Source organism: Aegilops tauschii, chromosome 6, assembly GCF_002575655.3.
Source record: "Aegilops tauschii subsp. strangulata cultivar AL8/78 chromosome 6, Aet v6.0, whole genome shotgun sequence".
NCBI classification, from domain to species: domain Eukaryota; kingdom Viridiplantae; phylum Streptophyta; class Magnoliopsida; order Poales; family Poaceae; genus Aegilops; species Aegilops tauschii.
Window position 1 is genome coordinate 184,702,593 of NC_053040.3, and position 25,197 is coordinate 184,727,789.

Sequence of the window (25,197 nt, forward strand, 5' to 3'; positions counted from 1 at the left end):
CGGGTCCATTGGGACCCACATGTCATTGTCAGGGGCACTAACAGGAGGGTTTAGACTAACTAAATGGGTTAATTAGTGGGTGGGGCCTAGTAGTCAGTGAGAGATTAAGCTTTTAATTAACTAATTTAATTAATTAACAATTTATCTATTCAATTTTATTCATTTATGGCGTGGGCCCCGCATGTCAGTGCCACTGGGCTACCCAGTCAGCATGTTGACTGGGTCAACCCAGTCAACGGGGCCCCCATGGCCCACTGGCAGTGACCCAGGGGTGGGGCCCACCTAGCCACGTCGGCGGACGGCGCCGGAACGACGCCGGCGAGGCAAAACACGGCGGCGCGGCTCGGGAGGTGGCCGGAAAACACCTACAGGGCACCGTTCGTGGAGTTTTTGGGCGCGTTCGAAAGCTACGGCTGCGCCGCGTCCAACGGTGGTGGTTGTGGTGGCAGGGTGACCGGAATCGAGCGCGGCGAGCTCATCGGCGGACGACCGGAGTCGGACGCGAGAGGAAACGGCGACGCAGCACGCTAGCGAGCGAACTGAGAGGCTAGGCGAGACATGCGTTAGGTGGCGAATGCAACGGGCGCTGGCCCGTGACCATTTGGTCACCGAAGGCACGCCGGCGACGAATGCAGGCGGCAGCGCGTTCGGGCGCTCAACGAGCTAGGGCATAGGGGCCATATGGAAGCGCGTGCGTGGGTGCGTTCGGTCCCGGGACGCGCCAGGAACACGATGCCGTGCTCAGGCGAGCACGACGGAGAGCATGGCCACGGCGGCGAGGTGATCCGCGGCAAAGGGCTCTCGGCAACGGCGACGAGGTAGCTACGGTGCACGAGGGGCTTAACAAGGAGGAGCAGGGGGCGTGGGAGCTCACCGTGCGGCACGCAAGATGGCCCGTGGTGGTTTAGTAGCAGCAGGGGGCGTCGCCGGAGTTGGTGAAGAACGGCGGCGACCGGAGATGTGGAAGAAGGGGGCGTTGCAGCAGCGCCTCCGAGCTCCAGCTGCGGCCACCGGCCGACGAGGAAGACGATGGCGGAGACGACGGACACGCTGGCGAGGCGAGGTGATGGCTGTGGCCGCGGGTTTCACGGCGGCGGGTCCATGGCGGCGTTCAGACGCGGTGGGGAACGAAGGGGAGAGGGAGGTGGATCTGAGGGGGGAGGCGCAGAGGCCGAGAGGGAGAGCGGGGGCGAGTGGGAGGCGGGATCGAGGAGGCGGGGGGGGGGGGGCGTGGCGGCCTTATCCTCGACGCCGGCGAGGGGGTCCGGCGGGGACGCGCCCCTGTTCCGACCCTGGTCGGGGGAACAGGGGAGGGGAGGGAGCGACCGAGGGAGGCGGCTGGGCCGGCCGGATGGGCCAGGTGGGCAGGTCTGGCTGCGAGCTGGGCCGTCTGGTCCAGGGGGTCCTTTTCTCTCTTTTTTTCTCTTTCGTCTTCTGCTTTTGTATTTTCTTTTCTTTATTTTTCTTTTCTATTTTATTTCACTTTAAAATACTTAGGCACTTTCTAAAAAAATGTTTTCTCCACAATAATTACCAGTGCAATATTTGGCACCCACCGAACATTTTTGTTTTGACTTTTGAAAACTTTGGCTGTTTGTCACTAATTCATTTTTTTGAATTTGAACTGTTTTGATCTAACACTTGATTAGCAACAGTAACAGAGATGACACGTCATCATCAGGAGAGTTTTACTGTACCCTAATTATCCGGGCGTTACAAAGGGGAGACAACCTCTGCTTTGACAAGACGTGTCAATAGAGGCCGCGCCTCGAAACGAGAAGCAGGAGGCTAAAAAATGGTTCGAAATAATAATAAGGCCAGGCATAACATCTCGCCAGAAAAGCTGTCAGTGGACATGACTTATTTACTTTAAGTATTTCGCCCTTGTGGTTCAGGGTTGTAACTGTTATAGAGAGCCGGATATAGTTCTCTTGTTCAACAGCTTTGGAGTATTCGGAGGAGGAACCTGCCTTGCAATGCCGAAGACAATCTGCACGCCGGACACATCGTCATTGAAACCTAGTTTAGGGGCTACTGAGGGAGTCCTGGATTAGGGGGTCCCCGGGCGTCCGGGCTATGTGACATGGGCCGGACTGATGGGCCGTGAAGATACAAGATAGAAGGCCTTCCCCCGTGTCCGGATGGGACTCTCCTTTGCATGGATGGCAAGCTTGGCGTCCGGATGTGTAGTTTCCTTTCTCTGTAAACTGACTCTGTACAACCCTAGGTCCCTCCGGTGTCTATATAAACTGGAGGGTTTATTCCGTAGAGGCTAAGAAAAATCATACAGGCTAGACAACTAGGGTTTAATTAGCCATTACAATCTCGAGGTGGATCAACTCTTGTAACCCCTATACTCATCAAAGTCAATCAAGCGGGAAGTTGGGTATTACCTCCATTGAGAGGGCCCGAACCTGGGTAAGCATCGTGTCCCCTGCCTCCTATTACCTTTGATCCTCAGACGCACAGTTCGGGACCCCCTACCCAAGATCGGCCGGTTTTGACACCGACAGTGGATAATATGATACAATATAACAATCACGTCGAATGCCTAGATCAGCATCTCTCATAAATTACTTTGAACTCCTACCGAGGGACCTTACCAGAGATTACATTCGCCAGGTTCTTTGTTGTCAGAGCAAGGGCGCTGAAGGTAATGAGGTTTTCCCTACATTTATTTCACAAAAATGAATGGTTTGTTGATCAGCGCCGGCGGCTGCGGCAGAATGGAATAGGCTCCGAAAATGCTGAATTTCATTTTGGAACTTCAGATGACAGAGTAATTCGGAAGTCATCGTGTCAACCCCATACATGACTTCTTAGTGGCTGACTCCTTTGCAAAAATTATGAGGTTTTGAAACCAGACTTAGAAGTGGTAATATTAGTTTGAACCTCTCTGATATCCATGTTCAGCGGATCAGCGCGGGCGTTTGCAGCTGATGAGCTGAATTTCATTTCTAATACGAGTTTGAACCTTGTAATCTTCGAATTTGAGCCATATAACTCTGGAATTTGAACCTTGTAATATTTTGAGCTTTTGTGCTACAATCGTTTGACCTTAATATGCAATGGACTTAGATTTTATTAACCATTCTCGAATCTGTCTACCTTGTCGATCTCATAGCACATGATCTGTATAGCTAACTCGACTGTGATCTTTGACATTATTGCACACAGTTGGTTTCTTCAACTGTGTGCCCTGTAGAGCGCAGAATTAATTATCGCACTCGAGTGTCCATCATCACCCTCCTGTGACCTCATCACCCACGGGTAAACTTATGACCCAAGTCATTCCAAACACTTCATTTTTACAAAGCTTTTTGCCAATAAAATCCCACGATTTGTCCCTCTTCTAGCCGACGCGTGGCCAAACTAGTCGGGCAGGAAGCTTGCGCGGTAGCGCGGGAACATTCTCACCGATGATACATTTGGCGCCTCTTCGAGCCCACGCGTGCAGTGCGTTGTTGTCAAGCGTGCACTAGAATCCTCCGCTATGAAGACCGTGACAAGGCATGATGATTAGAGGCCGGTCGGCCCCCATTTATTACAGCGGCCATTTAACCCTTGTGTCTCTTCAACCTTTCGATCGCGCCCCACCATTGCAAGAAGCACTCCCACCACGACAAATTCTTAGAGGGTATCCTGCGCGGCTCCAATGGCGCTCCTAGCGGTCGTCGACGAGCAGCAGTTCACCATGCATGCCATGGTGGACACCCGCAGAAGGTTCACAGAGCTCTCGGTGGTGTACACCAATAACCTGGTCTGGATGGAGCACTCCATCCACATCATGGAGTTGTTGCTTGCCAAGGAGAAGTACAAGGTGGTCGGGTCCGACCTCGAGTACACCCGCGCTCGTGCCAGGTCTTGTCCAAGGTCGCCATTGCCCAGATGTGCGTGCGCAACCACGTCCTCATCTACCACTACTGTGTAACGCCCCAGACACGCCCGTCGGTGGTCGTTACTCCTGGCGGGATCTACACTGGCCCCACAGATCAATACTAGTCTTTTCTGCACACTTTGTCCTCACTCATGCACACCCGGGAGCAGCTTCCTGATCGGTCACCCATCCTGAAATTACTCCAAGCTGAGCACGCTTAACTTTGGAGTTCTTTCTGAATGGGCTCCCAGAAAAGAAGGAATTCCTTATTTATATGAGTAGTCTATCATCCCTATTAAGCCAGGCTATGACATACACCCCCACTCAGAGGAACCGACGTCCTCCTCGGGCCACAGGAACGTTCCCTCTTGGCACATACGTCTGTGCGTCGAGTCCGGTACATGTGCCATGCCGTGTGCCACGACGGGTCACAAACGTCATGAACAACATGACTGTGCACCTGTCCGCAAACATCCCTGTAACCGCAAGGGTCGGCTCTAATACCAACTTGTAACGCCCCGGACACACCCGCCGGTGGTCGTTACTCCTGGCGGGATCTAGACTGGCCCCATAGATCAATACTAGTCTTTTCTGCACACTTTGTCCTCACTCGTGCACACCCGGGAGCAACTTCCCGGTCGGTCACTCATCCTGAAATTACTCCAAGCTGAGCACGCTTAACTTTGGAGTAAGGAATTCCTTATTTGTATGAGTAGTCTATCATCCCTATTAAGCCAGGCTATCACATATTGCCTGGCCATAAGGCCTTGCGAGCGTTTCGCTAGATTTTTCAACAACCCCCACTACACGTTCGCTACGGTGGACATGACCAACGATGTAAAGGTGCTCAAGAATTCAGGTATCGCCTGCCAGAATCTTGTCAAGATAGAAGACCTTCCCCCGTGTCCGGATGGGACTCTCCTTTGCGTGGATGGAAAGCTTGGCGTCTGGATGTATAGTTTCCTTTCTCTGTAAACTGAATCTGTACAACCCTAGGCCCCTTTGATGTCTATATAAACCAGAGGGTTTAGTCCGTAGAGGCTAAGAAAAATCATACAGGCTAGACATCTAGGGTTTAGCCATTACGATCTCGAGGTGGATCAACTCTTGTAACCACTATACTCATCAAAGTCAATCAAGCAGGAAGTAGGGTATTACCTTCATTGAGAGGGCCCAAACATGGGTAAGCATCGTGTCCCCTGCCTCCTGTTACCTTCGATCCTCAGACGCACAGTTCGGGACCCCCTACCCGAGATCGGCCGGTTTTGACACCGACATTGGGTGCAAGTGTTTGATTGTTTGTGCAGGTGCATAGATTGGGGACTTGCTTGTATCTCCTACTGGATTGATACCTTGGTTCTTAACTGAGGGAAATACTTATCTCTACTTTGTTGCATCACCCTTTTCTCTTCAAGGGAAAACCAACGCAAGCTCAAGAAGTAGCCGGAAGAATTTCTGGCGCCGTTGCCGGGGAGATCTACATCAAGCCTACCAAGTACCCATCATAAAATCTAATCTCTTGCATTATATTATTTGCCATTTACCTCTCGTTTTCCTCTCCCCCACTTCTAAAACGTTTTCAGAAAAATACAAAAGATTTGCCGTTTTATTCGCCCTTTTTCCGTTCGTCTTTCGATTTGCTTTTTGGGCGTTACTCCTTGGAATAGATATGTTCTAGATACCATTACTGGGAGAAATTTTTTGGGGAGCCACACCTTGGATGCTTATAATGCTATGATAGATTTGGTAGGCTCACCACCCCTTATGGTCAATGAAACTGTTTTGACTTTAGAACATGTGATGCAAAGACTTGATATTATTGAGAATAAAATTGCTACCGTAGAGCTCACTGAAAACTTGGATAAAAAGATTCATAATCATATTACTCAATATGGATCTAAGGTGGGAGTCACTTTAAAGAATCTAAGGGAAAATGAACCCATAGTTAATGAAAATATAGATCAAGACTCTACTAGAATTGGCAAGCTAGAATATATTATTACCGACTTGGGTTACGCTTTTGCTTCTGTTAAAACTACTCACAATTTTCCTCCTACAAAAGCTACCAAGTTTATTTATGTTCCAAAGAATAAGGGTGAAACTTCTAGTAAGGGGGACGAGGATCTTAAGATGATAAGTATTCACCCTAATTTTATCAACATTATTAAGGAACCGATTGCTACGAGTAAATTTCTTGATCTCTTGCCTAGGAGTGTGATATTAATAAAACTAAAGAAACTCCTAGCATTTATAAGTGTGAAATTGAGGAATTGCATACCAAAGATGACAATACCTAGATCTATGTTTTATGCCTAGCTAGGGGCGTTAAACAATAGCGCTTGTTGGGAGGCAACCCAATTTTATTTTTGTGTTTTTTGTTTTTCCTTCAGTTCTTGAATAAATACACATTAGTACCTCTATAGTAGTTGTGTTTTGGTGTTTTAATTAGTGTTTGTGCCAAGTAAAGCCTTTGGGATACTTTGGTATATCGTTGATTTGATCTTGCTAAAAAAGAAAAACTTATGCGCTCAATGTCAGAATTGTTAAAAATCACAGAAGCGTGAAAATCCTACATTTTCTACACAAGATGGATATATGAATTGCCTCTGTTGTCCTAATTTTTCAGAGTTTTTGGAGTTACAGAAGTATGCAAAGTTTACAGATTGCTACAGACTGTTCTGTTTTTGACAGATTCTGTTTTCTATGTGGAAAAAAATTGTTTGCTTATTTTGATGAATCTATGGGTAGTATCGGGGGGTATGAACCATGTAGAAGTTGGAGTACAGTAGATATTACACCAATATAAATAAATAGTGAACAACAGTACCAAAAGTGGTGATTTATTTTCTTGTACTAACGGATCTCATGAGTTTTCTGTTGAGTTTTGTGTTGTGAAGTTTTCAAGTTATGGGTAAAGATTTGATGGACTATGGAATAAGGAGTGGTAAGAGCCTAATCTTGGGGATTCCCAAGGCACCCCAAGGTAATATTCAAGGACAACCAAGCATCTAAGCTTGGGGATGCCCCCGGATGGCATCTCCTCTTTCGTCTTCGTCTATCGGTAAATTTACTACTTGAAGCTATATTTTTATTCACCACATGATATATGTTTTGCATGGAGCGGCTTGTATGATATGAGTATTTGCCTTTTAGTTTCACATAATCATCCTTGTTGTACACACCTTTTGAGAGGGACACACTTAAATGATGAATTTATTAGAATACTCTATGTGCTTCACTTATATCTTTTGAGCTAGGCAATTTGCTCTAGTGCTTCACTTATATCTTTTTAGAGCCTGGTGGTGGCTTTATTTTATAGAAATTGTTGAACTCTCTTGCTTCACTTATATTATTTTGAGAGTCTCTCTAAACAACATGGCAATTTTCTTTGGTTATGAATTTAGTCCTAATATGATGGGCATCCAAGAGGGATATAATACAAAGATTCATATAAAGTGCATTGAATACTACGAGAAGTTTGATTCCTTATAAATGTTTTGAGACATAAAGATGATGATATTAGAGTCATGCTAGTGAGTAATTCTGGTTTGGTAGAAATACTTGTGTTAAAGTTTGTGATTCCCGTAGCATGCACGTATGGTGAACCGTTATGTGATGAAGTCGAAGCATGATTTGTTTATTGATTGTCTTCCTTATGAGTGGCGGTCGGGGACGAGCGATGGTATTTTCCTACCAATCTACCCCCTAGGAGCATGTGTGTAGTACTTTGTTTTGATAGCTAATAGACTTTTGCAATAAGTATGTGAGTTCTTTATGACTAATGATGAGTCCATGGATTATACGCACTCTAACCCTTCCACCATTGCTAGCCTCTCTAGTACCGCGCAACTTTCACTGGTGCACTACACCCACCATTTACCCTTCCTAAAAATAGCCACCATACCTACCTATTATGGCATTTCCATAGCCATTCCGAGATATATTTCCATGCAACTTCCACCGTTTCATTTTATTATGACACGCTCCATCATTGTCATATTGCTTTGCATGATCATGTAGTTGACATCGTATTTGTGGCAAGGCCGCCGTTCATATTCTTTCGTACATGTCACTCTTGAGTCATTGCACATCCCGGTACACCACCAGAGGCATTCATATAGAGTCATATTTTGTTCTAATATCGAGTTGTAAGTAAATAAAAGTGTGATGACCATCATTATTAGAGCATTATCCCATGTGAGGAAGAATGATGGAAGCTATGATTCCCTCACAAGTTGGGATGAGTCTCCGGACTTTACAAAAATAAAAGAGGCCAAAGAAGCCCAAATAAAAAAAGAGAAAAAAATAAAAAAATGAGAGAAAAGAGAGAAGGGGCAATGCTATTATCCTTTTTCCACACTTGTGCTTCGAAGTAGCACATGATCTTCATGATAGAGAGTCTCCTATGTTGTCACTTTCATATACTAGTGGGAATTTTTCATTATAGAACTTGGCTTGTATATTCCAATGATGGGCTTCCTCAAATTTCCCTAGGTCCTCGAGAGCAAGCGAGCTGGATGCACACCCACTTAATTTCTTTTTGAGCTTTCATAAACTTATAGCTCTAGTGCATCCGTTGCATGGCAATCCCTAGTCACACACATTGATATCTACTGATGGGCATCTCCATAGCCCGTTGATACACCTAGTTGATGTGAGACTATCTCCTTCTTTTTGTCTTCTCCACAACCACCATATTCTATCCCACCTATAGTGCTATATCCATGGCTCACGCTCATGTATTGTGTGAAAGTTGAAAAAGTTTGAGAACATCAAAAGTATGAAACAATTTTTTGGCTTGTCATCGGGGTTGTGCATGATTTAATACTTTGTGTGATGAAGATGGAGCATAGCCAGACTATATGATTTTGGAGGGATAACTTTCTTGGGCCATGTTATTTTGAGAAGACACGATTGCTTTATTAGTATGCTTGAAGTATTATTGTTTTTACGTCAATATTAAACTTTTCTTTTGAATCTTATGGACCTGAATATTCATGCCACAATAAAGAAAATTACATGGATAAATATGTTAGGTAGCATTCCACATCAAATATTCTGTTTTTATCATTTACCTACTCGAGGACGAGCGGGAATTAAGCTTGGGGATGATTGATACGTCTCCAACATATCTATAATTTTTTATTGTTCCATGCTATTATATTATCTATTTTGGATGTTTTATATGCATTAATATGCTATTTTACATTATTTTTTAGACTAACTTATTAACCTAGAGCCCAGTGCTAGTTTTTGTTTTTTTCCTTGTTTATGAGTTTTACAGAAAAGAAATATCAAAAGGAGTCCAAACGGAATAAAACTTTGTGATGATTTTTCTTGGACCAGAGGACACACGTAGGACTTGGAGATCAAGGCAGAAGAGTTCCGAGGCGACAACAAGGTTCCAGGGCATGCCCCAGGGGGCGCCCCTGCCTTGTGGGTCCCACGGGAGTCCTCCAACCCTAATCCTTGGCCTATAAATTCAGAAATATTCCCGAACCACCAAAAACATCCACAAAAATACTTTTCTGCCGTCGTAACCTTTTGTACCCGGGAGATCCCGTCTTGGGACCTTTTCCGGCACCCTGTCGGAGGGGGGTTTGATCATGGAGGGCTTCTACATCAACCCTATTGCCCTTCCGATGAAGCGTGAGTAGTTTATCTCAGACCTACGGGTCCATATCTAGTAGCTAGATGGCTTCTTCTCTCTCTTTGATTCTCAATACCATGTTCTCCTCGATGTTCTTGGAGATCTATCCGATGTAATCTTCTTTTGCGGTGTGTTTTTCGAGATCCGATGAATTGTGGATTTATGATCAGATTATCTATGAATATTATTTGAATCTTCTCAAATTCTTATATGCATGATTTGATATCTTTGTATTTCTCTTTGAATTATCGGTTTGGTTTGGCCAACTAGATTGGTATTTCTTGCAATGGGAGAGGTGCTTAGTTTTGGGTTCAACCTTGCGGTGTCCTCACCCAGTGACAAACTAGGGGTAGCAAGACACGTATTTGTATTGTTGCCATCAAGGGTAAAAATATGAGGTTTTCATCATATTGCTTGAGTTTATCCCTACATCATGTCATCTTACGTAAGGCATTACTCCGTTCTTTATGAACTTAATACTCTAGATGCATGCTGGATAGCGGTCGATGTGTGGAGTAATAGTAGTAGATGTAGAACTACTTGACACGGACGTGATGCCTATATGCATAATAATGGCCTTGGATATCGTCATAACTTTGCGCTTTTCTATCAATTGCTCGAAAGTAATTTGTTCACCCACCGTATTATTTTCTTTCAAGAGAGAACCCTCTAGTGAAACCTATGGCCCCCGGGTCTATTTTCCATCTTATATTTTCATATCTATACACCCAAAAAACCAAAAATACCTTGCTGCGTTTTATTTACTTTTATTTTGTTTTACGTTTTAGTTATCTTTTATATCTATCTCTATCAAATCTCACCTTTGCAAGTAAGGATTGACAACCCCTTTATCATGTTGGGTGCAAGTGTTTGATTGTTTGTGCAGGTGCATAGATTCGGGACTTGCTTGTATCTCCTACTGGATTGATACCTTGGTTCTTAACTGAGGGAAATACTTATCTCTACTTTGTTGCATCACCCTTTCCTCTTCAAGGGAAAAACCAACGCAAGCTCAAGAAGTAGCATTTCTCTTATGATGATGATCAATTATCTTGGACGTATTTTTGCACTCTCACATGTTATCTAACTCGTGTAGGTACTTGGATGAGCCTCAATCTAGGAAATTTCAAGTCACTCACATACCAAGCAATTTCTACATCACCAAGTTCTTATAGTTTGGTTGTTGATTTCAGGAAAGCATGAACTCACTCCACATATCCTTTGACTATTTCAATATGTCAAATTTCATGATTGTCAATTTGAATACACAAGTGTTATTCCTTGCAAGACTAACCCATGTAGGAAGATGAACTTGAACTTCCAGTGGTGCTCCCAACTCTTGATGGACTACATCAACCTTAAGCATCCAACATAAGCTCAACTACATGATCAAGATCAACACCACAACCCAAGGTATGTCATTCCATCCTTGAGAAGATTTACTCCAATTCTTGAGTTAGAGCAACTCAACAAGATGTGAATACATAAAAAATGCATAGACGAAAAATGGCAACCTCATTTTGAGCTTAAATGATGAGTATGACCTACGATCAAGTGACTTGACTCCTCTGTCAATATACTCTAACATAGGTGACCTTGTCGCCGACCAGTTTTAGATAAAGTTCTCTAGTGTTCTATTTGCATAGTTGATTTTTCCATTTGCATGTTATCTTGCCATCGTGTCTCTTTTCTAAAACAAAACAAAACTTCATCGAGACTTCTTTTAAATTTCTGCCATTCATCTGTGTTTCTTCAGTTAATTCATTGCAAATCTTTATGGCAATTGCTTGCATATCCTTGTGAGATTTCATTTGCCAAGTGAGCTGAGTTGACAAAATTTTGCTCTATGTTGAACTCGGTCTCACCGATCAAAGCCCATCAGCTAGACCGAAATACAAGGTTCCCTTGTACATAGTTCATCGGTACAACCGACAAGGACTTGCTCGATCTCACCGATGAGCATCTTCTGTGGCTCTGCAATCTCGGAGTCACATATGGAAATAGATCGGCGTCACCGATTTCAACCCTAAGAAAATATTTTGTCATTTGATATTACCTACTTTCTTCAGCTCCAGTCAATGAGTCACAACTACTTGACTCATGTTCCAGAAGTACCCTTCTTGGAAATTGATGTCAAAGGGGGAGAGAGAGAGCACATCAAAGCTTATCAAATGAGCACATCTAAGCTCTTCATGCTTGTTAACAAAGAGGAGAGAAGTCACATGTCTTTAAGAAGTTAAGACATGTTAGTATGATTAATTCTAGTATTGCACTATTTATCTTTGCTCCGAATTCATTGCTCTGATTTCATTGCTCTGGTTTTATCTCACCCTACTTTCCCCATTACCCAATATCACATTCAGGGGAGAAAGAATCTATGATTAAGGGGAGAAAAATCTTTGGAACTTATTGCACATCTTTAAATCTTTGGGGACATGTCTATATCTAAATGAAGTACTCACCCATTACATGTCATCCCAGTCTTGGTATTCTTGTGGATCTTTAAAACTGCTTTATTTGGTGTGTTCTTATGTTATCTAACCCTGTTTTCTCAAGTCTACTCCCTCAAAAGTTAGCTCAACACCAAAAGGTAAGTATATGCATCACACTCATGTGCATGATGATCTAATTCTGTTGCATATATTGTTTGCAAGAGGGATTCATAAACATGAAGGTACATTTCTCAACCACATTATTTTCTCTGATGCATATAGCCAAGATACATTTAACTCATTGCTCAATCGGTCATGCTATGCACTCACATGTTCTTAAATTCGATCTTCACATGATTGCATACATGTAGGGGGAGCTTATGCATGTTACATGTTCCTCCAAAGCTTTACTTGCTACTCTTCATTTATTTAAAGCTTTGATGTATGTTGTCATCAATTACCAAGAAGGGGGAGATTGAAAGCACAAGTGCTCCCTGGGTGATTTTGCTAATAAATGTCAACATATCTCTTGTTGGACTAATAATTTTATCTAGTGTATTTCAGGCAAGTTCAACAAATGGCATGGGAAGGACAGGAGGATGTGGAACCCCTTCAAGGTGCTAAGGACATATATTGGCAAAAGCTCAAGACTCTTCATGTTTATTTTAGTGATCCAAGATCACATTGAGTCCATAGGAAAGCCAATACTATTAAAAGGGGATGAGGTGTTGCGTAATGGCTTGCTTGCTCAAATGCTTAGTGATATTGCTCCAAAACCCGCAGCCACTTTCTCCATCCAAATATGTCAAAACCCTAAACTCCAACTCAGCCCCACCGATTCATTCTATCCGGTGCCACCGAGTTCATACGACATAGCCATAGCCAGAAACCCTATCAGTTCGGTCTCACCGATACGGGTCTCGGTCTCACCGAGATGGCCCTGCAAACACTCAGTGCCTTGTTGCATTTATTTCACTCTCAACGAGTTATGCAATCGGTCTCATCGAGTTGGCTTGGTAGATTTTATGTTGCCTTATTGCTTCACTTCGGTCTCACTGAGTTGATGCAATTGGTGGCACCGAGATGATGCTTGCCCTAAGCCCTAGCACATCGGTATCACCGAGTTGTTCCAGTCGGTCCCACCGAGATTCCTAATGTTCACATTTTTGAACTAATTGGTGCCACCGTGTTTAATCATTCGGTCTCACCGAGATGGGTCAAATGTGTGTAACATTTGAATTTTGTGTGGAGGCTATATATACCCCTCCACCCCCTTCTCCATTTGTGAGAGAGCCATCAGAACGTGCCTACACTTCCACCATACATTTTCTGAGAGAGAACCACCTACTCATGTGTTCAGATCAAGACACTCCAATCCCATCCCTTTACTTTCTTGCAACTTGCATGCTTTACTCTTTCTGCTGCATATACTCTTGTCATGCTTGCTTGAAATGCATTGTGAATGCTTTAACTTGTGCTAAAACTCAACCTTAACTTGAAGAATTTAAAAACTGCTACTTTTGCTTGCTAAGGGTCTAATCACCCCCCTCTAGACCCCTCTTCTCGATCCTCTCACAAGTCTCCAATGATAGCACCTACGCAAACAAACAAATACTTGCACCCAACGCGATAAAAGGGTTGTTAATCCCTTCACAGTTACTTGCAAGGATGATATCTGATAGAGATAGGTATAAAAGATAAATTAAAGTGCAAAATAAAGTAAAAGGTAAATAAATTGCAGCAAGGTATTTTGGGTTTTTGGTTTTATAAATCTAAAAATAATATGATAAGAATAGACCCGGGGGCCATAGTTTTCACTATAGGCTTCTGTCTCGAAAGAACGCATACGGTGGGTGAACAAATTACTGTTGAGCAATTGATAGAAAAGCGAATAATTATGACGACATCTAATGCAATGATCATGAATATAGGCATCACGTCCGTGACAAGTAGAGCGACTCATGTCTACATCTACTACTATTACTCCACACATTGACCGCTATCCAGCATGCATCTAGTGTATTAAGTTAATAAGAATGGGGTAACGCCTTAAGCAAGATGTCATGATTTAGAGGGATAGATCCAATCAATATGAATAAACCTCACCGCTTTATACTTAATGGAAACAATACAAATACGTGCCTTGCTACCCATTCTGTCACTGGGTGAGGACACCGCAAGATTGAACCCATTACAAAGCACCTCTCCCAGTGCAAGAAAAATCAATCTAGTTGGCCAAACCAAACCAATAGATCAGAGAGAAATAGAGAGCTATCTTAATAATACATAAAAGAGTTCAGAGAAGACTCAAATATATTCACACATAATCTGATCATAAACCCACAATTCATCGGATCTCAACAAACGCACCGCAAAAGAAGATTACATTGAATAGACCTCCAAGAACATCGAGGAGAACATTGTAGTGAAGACCAAAGAGAGAGAAGAAGCCATCTAGCTACTAGCTATGGACCCGTAGGTCTGTAGAAAACTACTCACAAATCATCGGAAGGGCAGCAAGGTTGATGTAGAGGCCCTCCGTGATCGAATCCCCCTCCTGCAGAGTACCGGAACAGCTCTCCAGATGGGATCTCACGAGGACAGAAACTTGCGGCGGCGGGAAAGTTTTTTTGGTGTGCCCTCTGGTATACGGGAAATATTTGGGTATTTATGGAGTTGAGATTAGGGTTAAAAGAGCATTAGGGGGCCCACAAGCCTGGGGGGCTCCCCCCCTAGGGCACGCCTCCCGAGCTTGTTGCCAACTGGTGGCCCCTTTAACCCCCTCCGAAGGTTCCTGGGTGTCTTCTGGTCCAAGAAAAATCCTCAAAAAGTTCCGTTCCGTTTGGTATTGATTTTCTGTAAAGGACAAAACGAAGGAAAAAACAGCAACTGGCACTTGGCACTAGGTTAATAGATTAGTCCCAAAAAAGATATAAAATAGCATAATAATGCATATAAAACATCCAAGATGGATAATATAATAGCATGGAATAATAAAAAAATATAGATACGTTGGAGACGTATCACTTATACCCCCCGATATAATCCATAGCATCATTAAAACAAGCAAACCATGCAATAGAAAACAGAAACTGTCTAAAACATAACAGACTGTAGTGATCTGAACAAACACTATACTTCTGTAACTCCAAAAATTCTGAAAAATTAGGACAACTTGGGAAATTTTCATATCAATAATATGTAAAAACTCAGAATTTTATCATGTTCCAGTTAATTATAACAATTCAAGTACCGAGTGCAAAAGTTTCTGTTTTTTCCCAGAATCACGCCAACTATCAACCAAATCAACCCAACGGCTTTACTTGACACAAACACTAATTAAGACATAAAAACACAATCATAATAGTAGCAATAATTGTGTGAACACTCAAGAACAGAAAGAAAAAGTAACATTTTAAGATAACTATTGGGTTGCCTCCCAACAAGCGCTATTGTTTTACACCCCTAGCTAGGCATAAGGCATGGTTTCAAGTATTCTCATCTTTAGTTTTAATTCAATAGGTGGCCCTCATAACAGATTCATATGGTGTCTTTATTCTCTTTCTATGGAAGTGTTCCATTTCTTTCTCTAATGGAAATTGGAATCTCATATTTCCTTCTTTCATATCAATAATAGCACCTATGGTTCGTAGGAAAGCCCTAGCAAGTATCATAGGACAAGACAGATTGCATTCAATATCAAGCACAATGAAATCCACGAGCACATAATCTCTATTAGCAAGTATGAGCACATCATTTATTCTACCCAATGGTTTCTTAATAATTGAATCTGCTAAGTGCAAATTACAGGAACATTATATTCATCCATATCAACAAGGCCTATCACATCACATAAAGATTTTGGTATAGTAGAAAGGCTAGCACCTAAATCACATAAAGCATTACATTCATAATCTTTCATCTTTACTTTAATTGTAGGTTCCCATTCATCGTGCAATTTTCTAGATAATGAAACCTCCAAATCTAACTTTTCTTCATAAGCTTTCATCATAGCTTGTACAATATGTTTAGTAAAAGCTTTATTTTGTTCGTAGGCATTAGGTGAATTTATCATGGATTGCAACAAGGAAATACACACAATTAAACAAGAAATATCATAATTAAAGTCCTTGTAATCCAAATTAGTGATCACACCACTATTTAAAGCCTTAACCTCTCCAAACTCACTTTTATCATATTTATCATTAAATCATCACCCTCCGAACAATTGGGATGCATTCTAGCTAAAAGTTGACTCTTCTCCAGTCCCTTTTCCATCAAGTTTTATATTTCTAAACAAGCTCAATAGGTGAGACAACAATCGTTTTAATATCGTCATCACCACTAGTAAGAGACTCAGGTTTAGCAGCCATCTTATTCACTAGTGCAGTTTGTTTATCAGAAATCTTTCCTATCAAATTTTCAGCACGAGCTAGCTGAGATTGAAGGTTGGCAACTCCTTGATTAACATCATCAAGTTGTTTACCAATAGCATCTATCAAGGTAGAATGCTCTTTAAGTTCCTCAACAAAGAATTTATTGTGCTCATACTGTGAAAACATGAAATTTTAAGTAGTATTCTCAATTTCCACTAATCTCTTATGATAAGAACTAAAAGATAAATTTTCGTAAGACATAGCGACAAAGCAAGCAAGGAAACGAGCAAACTAACAAAGCAATTTTTTTTGCGTTTTTTGTACTTTTATGAGAAGTGGAGGAAATGAAAATGACAGGCAAAGGCAAATAAAAAGTAGAGCAAGTAGATGATAGTTTGTGTATAGGTACTTGATAGGTTTTGATGATGTCTCCCCAACAACGGCGCCAGAAATTCTTCCTGCTACTTGTGAACCGCGTTGGGCTTTTCCCCGGAGAGGAGGGGAGATTCAGTACAATAGAGATAAGTATTTCCCTCAGTGAGAACCAAGGTTTATCGAAGCAATAGGAGAATCATGCGAAGCCTCGTGAATAACACCTGCACACACAAAAGCAAATACTTGCACCCAACATGGGCAAGAGGGTTGTCAATCCCCTTGAACTCGTTACTCGCAAGGATCAAACCCTGTATAGGTAGATGGATAAATTGCAAAGTAAAATAAAAGTAATAAACTTGCAGCAAAGGTATTTTGGATTTTATAATATGATAAAGGTAGACCTGTGGCCCATAGTTTTCACTAGAGGCTTCTCTCTCGAATACATAGCATACGGTGGGTGAACAAATTACTGTTGGGCAATTGATATAAAAGTGCATAGTTATGACGTATTCATGATAATGATCATGTATATAGGCATCACGTCTAAGACAAGTAGACCGACTCCTGCCTGCATCTACTACTATTACTCCACCAATCGACCACTATCCAACATGCATTTATGGTATTAAGTTTATGAAAAATAGAGTAACGCCTTAAGCAAGATGACATGATGTAAACAATGTAAACCCAATCAATATGAATAAACCCCATCGTTTTATCCTTAATGACAACAATACAAATACGTGTCTTGTCCCCTTCTGTCACTAGGATATAGAGCATCGCAAGATTGAACCCATCACAAAGCACCTCTCCCACTGAAGATAAATCAACCTAGCTAGTTGGCCAAACCAAACAGATAGATCAGAGAGAAACACAATGCTATGACAATCATGCACAATAAAGTTTCGAAAAGTCTCAATTACTTTCAATGAATAATCTGATCATAAACCCACAATTCATCAGATCACAACAAACACACCGCAAAAGAATATAACATCGGGTAGAACTCCAAGAAGATCGAGGTGAACATGGTATTGAAGATCAAAGAGAGAGAGAAGACGCTATTTAGCTACTAGCTATGGACCCGTAGATCTGTGGTGAATACTCACACATCATCAGAAGGCAGCAAGGATGATGTAGAAGCCCTCCATGGCCGATTCCCCCTCCTGTAGAGTACCGGAAAAGGCCTCCAGATGGGAGCGCGGAGGAACAGAAGTTTGCGGTGATGGAAAAAGGGTTTCCGGTGGCTCTCCGTTGGTTTTCCCAATATTTCATTAACGTGATAATCTAACGTCGGAAATTAAATGAAACTAAATAAGACATAAAGCATAAACGAAAAGATGAAAAAAAATTCTAAAAAAATGTTAAACAAACTTTGTTAAATCAATAGAGACAAATAAGGTTTTTTAGACACTTTTTGTCTGGAGTGGGATCAACAGAAAATTGATTCATTATTTCCAAAGATGACATTCCATGTCGGATTTGAATTTATATCCGAAATTACGGAAAAGTTTATCTAAAATTTGTGGAAACTATACTACAAGATAGACCATGAATTTGTATGAATATATTAAATGGTTACACTAGATTTGTATTTTAAATGATTTAAATATGAATTTTGCAAGTTTATGGAAACTAAATAAAAAGAAACAACACTATTCATTTGGACCAAAATAGTGGCATCCTCGTTACAACTCAGCGCACATACGCAGGCTATGTCCTCTTTCTTGGAGAAACAAGTATGAGCTTGTCAGAGAGACCAAAATGCTGTGATGCTAAAAACAAACTTGATAGGTAGATCCTCTATTTGAATTCTTCTGAAGAACAACGTTACCCAGCTAAATCTGCTACACAAAGCCTTCTCCAGGCAGCTCAAATCAGTAAAGAAAATGATTTGCTTTCCTAAGCTTGTGCTTTCTTCCCCCCCCCCCTCTTTGTTTGAGGGAAGCCCGTACCCTGTTGTATTGGTCATAAACTTGTGGGGTGGCAAAAAGCATTAGTGGAGCTGATCATCCGATCATAGTCACTAAATACAAAAGGTAGTAGTGGGTCATGTATGGGCCAGACGGACTTAGATAAAAAAATCACAGGGCAGTGAGGACATGTGGTCCAACTGACAGTTGGCTAAGCAGACTATTTGGACTCCCCCATGTTTGGTTACGGTTTAGGTTGTGTGGTCTGGACCGGTCCTTTTGGACATTTAATGCTCCTTGTTGGATGGAGAAAAGTTTCCGGTCGCGCAGGTCCGAACATTCGTAGACGTTTTGATGAACCATGTTGGAGTTGCGAGTAGACTCCTTCTTACCCTTCCTTCAAACATGTAATTCCTCAAGGAGTTATTCCTCAAAACAACCAGTAATATGCTCAAATTTGAGCAAGTTCTCACTTATTCTCCCTAAACATTATCTCTCTTTCCTTTTACTGGAATTGATGGTGTAACCGCTGACGCATCGTCTGATAGCACCATGTAGCTTAAATCGGTTGTGCCGCCCTTCACCCCAAACACGACAGGATATTACAGGGGTTTTATGGAGTGGTTGTGACTGGGCATGTTGTGATTGGTTTAACGAGGAGGAAGGGTCCCCACCCACCTGAAATTCTTTGGGGGGGGGGGGTGGTTTCTGTGAAGACAACTAAAGGAATGGCCCCGTCTTTTGGCTGCAAACACTAGCCTCCACCCGATTCCTCCCAAATTGGGCCTGATTAGTCCGCTACCGCAGCTGCCACACAATATTGAGCCGCTTGTGTGTATCCATCAAGGAATACTAGCAAAAGACCCCGTGCGTTGCAATGGGAGAAAAAATACCACACGCCTCTAACACAATAACCATGGCTCAAGTCCCCAGTAGGTCCAATATGGCATCTTATCAGGCTTCTCATTTATCCTTCTTCCCACCCTCGCCGACAGAGATGCATGGTTATAGATAGTTTATTTCGTCTTCAATTTTTTTACCGGGGTGTTCATTTTCAATCTAGATCGGCACAGGTACAAAAGAAAGATGGGTCGCGCATTACTGATTAAGGTTGTATCTAAAAAAATATTTTAAAAATTATTAACATGTGAAACAACATCATATTCTGATTCTACACATTTTTCTAATCAATTTTCATATATAATACGTTAAAATTGGAGTTAGGGTTTAAAGGATGTGAATATTTTTTAAAGCATTTGAATTTGTCCCTAAACAACATTTAAAAATGATTAACTGGTAAACAGAACATCATATTCAGATTCTACACATTTTTCTAATCAATTTTCATATATAATATGTGAAAATGAAGTTATGGTTTAAAAGATATGAATATTCACTAATTAATATACCAGTCACCAATATATAGCCGGTTGAGTTTCAAAATAAATAAATAAATATAGCCGTTTGAGTGCATGAACCATAGGGCATGCCCTTTCAGATGGCCTTGGAGTTTCTTTGAAGAGCAGATGCTAGTTGTGAAGTGATGTGCACTAACTCGTGGAGATTATTCAAGGGGGTGATGTATCTGCAGATTTGATTTGGTCCGGATATACATTTGCCTCCACGTTCATGCACCCTCCCGAACTGCAATTACTATACCTATATCCTGTGGCTTGTTTATAGTTACATCTCCAGCCGTCTCGGGGATTTTTAAAATAAATAAATAAAAACCATACTGACCTCACATGAACCAGGAATATTTGTATTCCGGACAACCAAAATATATTTACTTGTGCCGGACATCAACAAACCGAAAGGTCAACTTGACATACATGATAAACAAAACTACGAAAAAGGATTTCCCCCCGCTTTATATTATAAAGCAACAACCACTTACATCCAAAGCATCGATACAAACGCACACCACACATACCCAAGGCGAGATACAAGAAAGCCGGGCAACGAAACGCACTCTCAACGGCAACCAAACACCTACAAGATGTGCAAAAAAAGGAACCGCTTAGCGCCGACGGAGACCACCAAGAGCAATCGTCCGGGAGGGTGTGTGACGAACCACGCCAGACCGAGGGCTCCAAGACGATGCCTCCAAGAAAGGTACGACCACGGGATGTCGCCATCGTCCGATCCGAAGATCAGGTTTTCACCCGGAGCGAGACGAAGGAGAGGGAGCACCACGACGGAGCCTACAAGGAGGAATACGACATCTGCGAATACCGCCACCGTCGGCCAGTGCACGAACTGGACAGGTGATTAACCCTGGTGCTTCAATCCCTTCGTCGCATCCGCGATCCGCCAACCACTCGCAGCCATGCCACCCAAGCAGCCATGACTGCGCGCCCGTAACCGAGACGCGCAGTCCGCCCACGACATACGCGCCTCCCACCGCCAGGATCGCCGCCCTGCCACGAGACCACCGCGACAGCCACCAAAGAGCACACCTTTGACCAGATCTACGCCCCCAGCCGACTCCGAAGCCACCGGCGGACACCTTGCCACAAGAGGAACCGCGACCATGTGCCGGTCCGGGGGAAGGGGGAGGTGACGGAGCAGCCAAAGGCCAAGATCGGCGACGGGGCACACGGAAGCGCCCCCGTCCACTAGCCAGCCCCCCCCCCTCGAAACCATGTTCGCCCCCGAAGCCCCAGGCCCGGACCAGACGGGGCGCACCGGCTGGCGCTGCACGCCGAAGAAGGGGAAGGGGAACCAGATCGGCCGCCGCCGCGTCCAAGGGAAGCCAGCAGGGGGGTCTTCCCGTGCCGAGCGCCGCCATCCCGCCGCAAAGGGCCCGGCTAAACGGGGACGCCCACCGCCATCGCTGCCGCGCCGCCCCCCCCCCCCCCTCCCCCACAAGAGCGAAAGGGCCGCCCGCGACCCGGTCGAACTTGACCCACAGCGCCAGAGGCGACGCCGGGGCGCTGCATGGGAGCAGCCGCCGCCGACACCACCCACCGGCCTGCACCTCCTCAGACGCGTCATAAACAAAACTTGGTTAGCAGATCGTCGGACGCGTCATGTCAACCAAGCGTAGGAGTAGTAGAGACATTTTGTTGTTAATTTTTTTTGTGAGATGACATTTTATTGTTAAATAATACAAGCAAATGATGTTAGAAATTGGGTGTTAGTTTCTACTTTAACGACATGTAACATCACTTTGTTAGTCAGCATCCCTGGCAAATTAGTCCCCTCTGAAATTACCGTCGAATTCATGTAGTATGATTTTCTGTTGAAAGAATTACTTCTGACGTGGCGGTGAGTGAGAATTGGGTCAGTTTATACATGTTGTTTTATTCAAAATGAAATGGGCTGATGAGTTTTTGCCCACTATGTTGATAAAATTATACGTGTCCAGCCGATGGAGCTCCGAGTCAAATCTAAGAAAAAATAATGAAATGCTTGGAGTCTCTTCGCAATAATCATTACTTAAGTACTATCCAAGTCAAAACCAAGAGATGCAGCTATCCCACTAACTTTCTTTTTTCTTAATCATGCTTTCGGCACCCTTAATTATTTTCCCCTCTAAAGTCAATACATTCAAAAGAATACTTATTAGAGAAAAAAAATACAAAGAACTCTGCACGACCTACATTTGTCAACTTCTGCGAGGCATAATGCTACCCTATAAAATGTCATCAAAGTTCTTGACCTGAAACAACACAGACGCATCAATCTTTCTCTCTACGCACCTAAGCAGCAGGCAAAGCCAGTAGCTTACAATCGTCGCAGCGCAGTTCCAAATCAGCGCCACTGCAAGGACATGGCAAGAACTCGCCTCGCAGCGTTTCTTATCGGCATGGCGAGCTTCTTCTCCGTCGTTGCCGGCCAACTCCGACCAATGCCTGCGAGTGGCCTTCCCGGTGATCTCTTTGCCCTAGGAATCGCCTCTAAAATCCGTACCGACTGCAACTCAACGGCGAGCGCGTCGTCAGACTTTGGCCGCATCATGGAGGCCGCCCCGGAAGCCGTTCTACACCCTGCCACGCCCGCCGACATCGCTGCGCTCATCAGGTTCTCCACGTCCTCGCCGGTGCCATTCCCCGTGTCACCGTGCGGGCAGGGCCACTCCGTCCGCGGGCAGTCTCTCGCTCCGGGTGGCGTCGTGTTGACATGCGCACGCTTGGGCGCGGTCACCACCGCATCAACGTGTCCACGGACTACGTCGACGCCGGCGGCGAGCACCTGTGGGTCGACGTCCTCCGCGCTACGCTGAAGCACGGCCTCGCGCCGCGCGCGTGGACGGACCATCTGCAACTCACTGTCGGCGGCACGCTCTCCAATGCTGGCATCGGCGGCCAAGCATTCCGGCATGGCCCGCAAATCGCCAATGTGCACGAGCTTGACGTGGTTACCGGGACGGGTGAGATGGGGACATGCTCACGTGACAGGAGGAATGACCTGTTCTTCGCCGCATTGGGTGGACTGGGCCAGTTCGGGATCATAACCCGGCCTCGGATCGCTCTTGAGTCGGCCCCAAAGCAGGTGCGCTGGGTTCGACTTGCCTACTCGGATGTGGTTGCGTTCATCAGAGACCAGGAGCTGCTCATTTCTAAGCATGCTAGGGAAGCCGGTTTCGACTATGTCGAAGGCCAAGTCCAGCTTAACCGGACGCTAACCAAGGGCCCCAAGTCAACGCCCTTCTTCTCCGAAGCCGATATCAACAGGCTTGCTGGCCTCGCATCCGAGACTGGCTCCGGCGCGATCTACTTCATCGAAGCCGCCATGTACTATGATGAGACGACCGCTCCATCTGTCAACCAGAAACTAGGGATGGTGCTAGCTCAACTGAGCTTTGTGCCCGGGTTCGTGTTCACCAAGATGTGACGTACTTCCAGTTCCTCGACCGCTTGCGCGTGGAGGAGGCTGTGCTTCGATCGGCTGGCGTGTGGGATGTGCCACACCCATGGCTGAACCTTTTCGTCCCCCGGTCACGCATTCTCGACTTCGACGCTTGCGTGCTCAAAGACATCCTCGGGGGTGACAACCCAGTCGGGCTCATCCTCATGTACCCTATGAACACGGCCAAATGGACCTCCCAGATGACGGCGGTGAAGCCACCCACAGTCGAGGACGTATTCTACATGGTGGGACTTCTTCGGTCGGCTCTATCCGCCGATGAACTAGAGCACCTACAGAGGGAGAACCAATCGGTGTTGGCATTTTGTGACAAGGAGGGCATCGAGTGCAAGCACTATCTGCCACACTACACATCACAAGATGGATGGCGGCGACATTTTGGGGCCAAGTGGAGCAACATCGCTCAGCTCAAGAACAAATATGATCCCCACATGATAATGTCACGGGGGCAGAGAATTTTCCCCTTGCCAACTGTGCCAGCGGCAAGCATGGCGACCACATAGTTAGTGCAGACACTGCTGACATTTCCTCCATTAGATACGCTAGTATGACTAACAATATATAGTAGAATATTTTAGTGTATAGACTGCACAAAGATTGCCTTTTGGTAGAATGTTTCCAGAATTTTGAAAATAGGAGGTAAACATTGTAAAATTTTAAATTTATACAATAGAATTTCAGAAGACGTCTCCACACTTATTTGGAAATATGTTAAAACACATCGTATATTAAATCAATGTTTCAAATTTGTTGCACCTGTTCAAGTTGTTTTGACAACTCTACATTTAGTTGGAGGGGCTAAGATTAAACTTTCAAGAACAATGTATCCACCTTGTTCCCCTTAGGTAAAATCACTTAGACCGGGCTCAAATACTCTAGAATGCTCTGAACTAACATGTAACCATATGTAAGATCATTTTCTTGGAGAGTAACAAGTCTTCAGTGACCTCAGACGGATTCTTCAGGGTTGCTCGACCACTTTGTCTATCAGGCATTGAGTGCTTCCTCACTTAGGATTCACTCGAATTCATCACGAGGATGGGGTGATAAGAAAACACTTGTCTGAATCTCACATAAAGCTGACCAACATCGTGGAGGGGTTGGCTATTTATAGGCAGGGTCGCAACTCGAGGGCAGATGTGTCTGTTGGAGTGACATTCCCACCAACATGTTGTTGCTAGCTTGCACAACGGTTGGAAATTTGAATTCTCAATTTTCTCACAGTTGAAAAAACCAAATTGATAGTTTCCTAACTCTTCAACAAGGGCGTAGGTCCTTCCAGTTCTGAGGATGCATGCACAATCCACTATCCAGGATGTGTGATCCACATCTGAAAATAATCCTCACAATGATTCTGCCACAGACGAAGATTCAGTCCATCCAATTGAGGAAGCTCGACATGCGGTGGAGGTGCAATATGGTCAGTATACTCGTGGCGAAAGGAATCCACATGAGTAGACCTTTTTTGTTAATTTTGCTATCACGCACCTATGATCGGAGGAGGTATATATGCTTCTGCTTTCCTCTGTGTTCCTTGTCAATGCCCCAGGCAGCCCGGGCCGTCCGCCGTGGCGTGGCCGAGAAATCCTCCAAAACTGTAGCGTACAGTAGATCTGCACCTCACTGTAGCATAAGCCCGGCCTGTGGCGTTATCCTATTCTGGCTCCGCCATTGTTCGTGGTGTGGTCTCTGTAGCTATGGT

At 44.0% G+C, this 25,197-nt stretch overlaps 1 pseudogene; it reads left to right on the forward strand.

Moving 5' to 3' along the window:
- The first annotated feature begins 21,765 nt into the window (after positions 1–21,765).
- LOC109775287 (cytokinin dehydrogenase 7-like) lies at positions 21,766–24,340 on the forward strand (annotated as a pseudogene).
- The last annotated feature ends 857 nt before the right edge of the window (positions 24,341–25,197 follow it).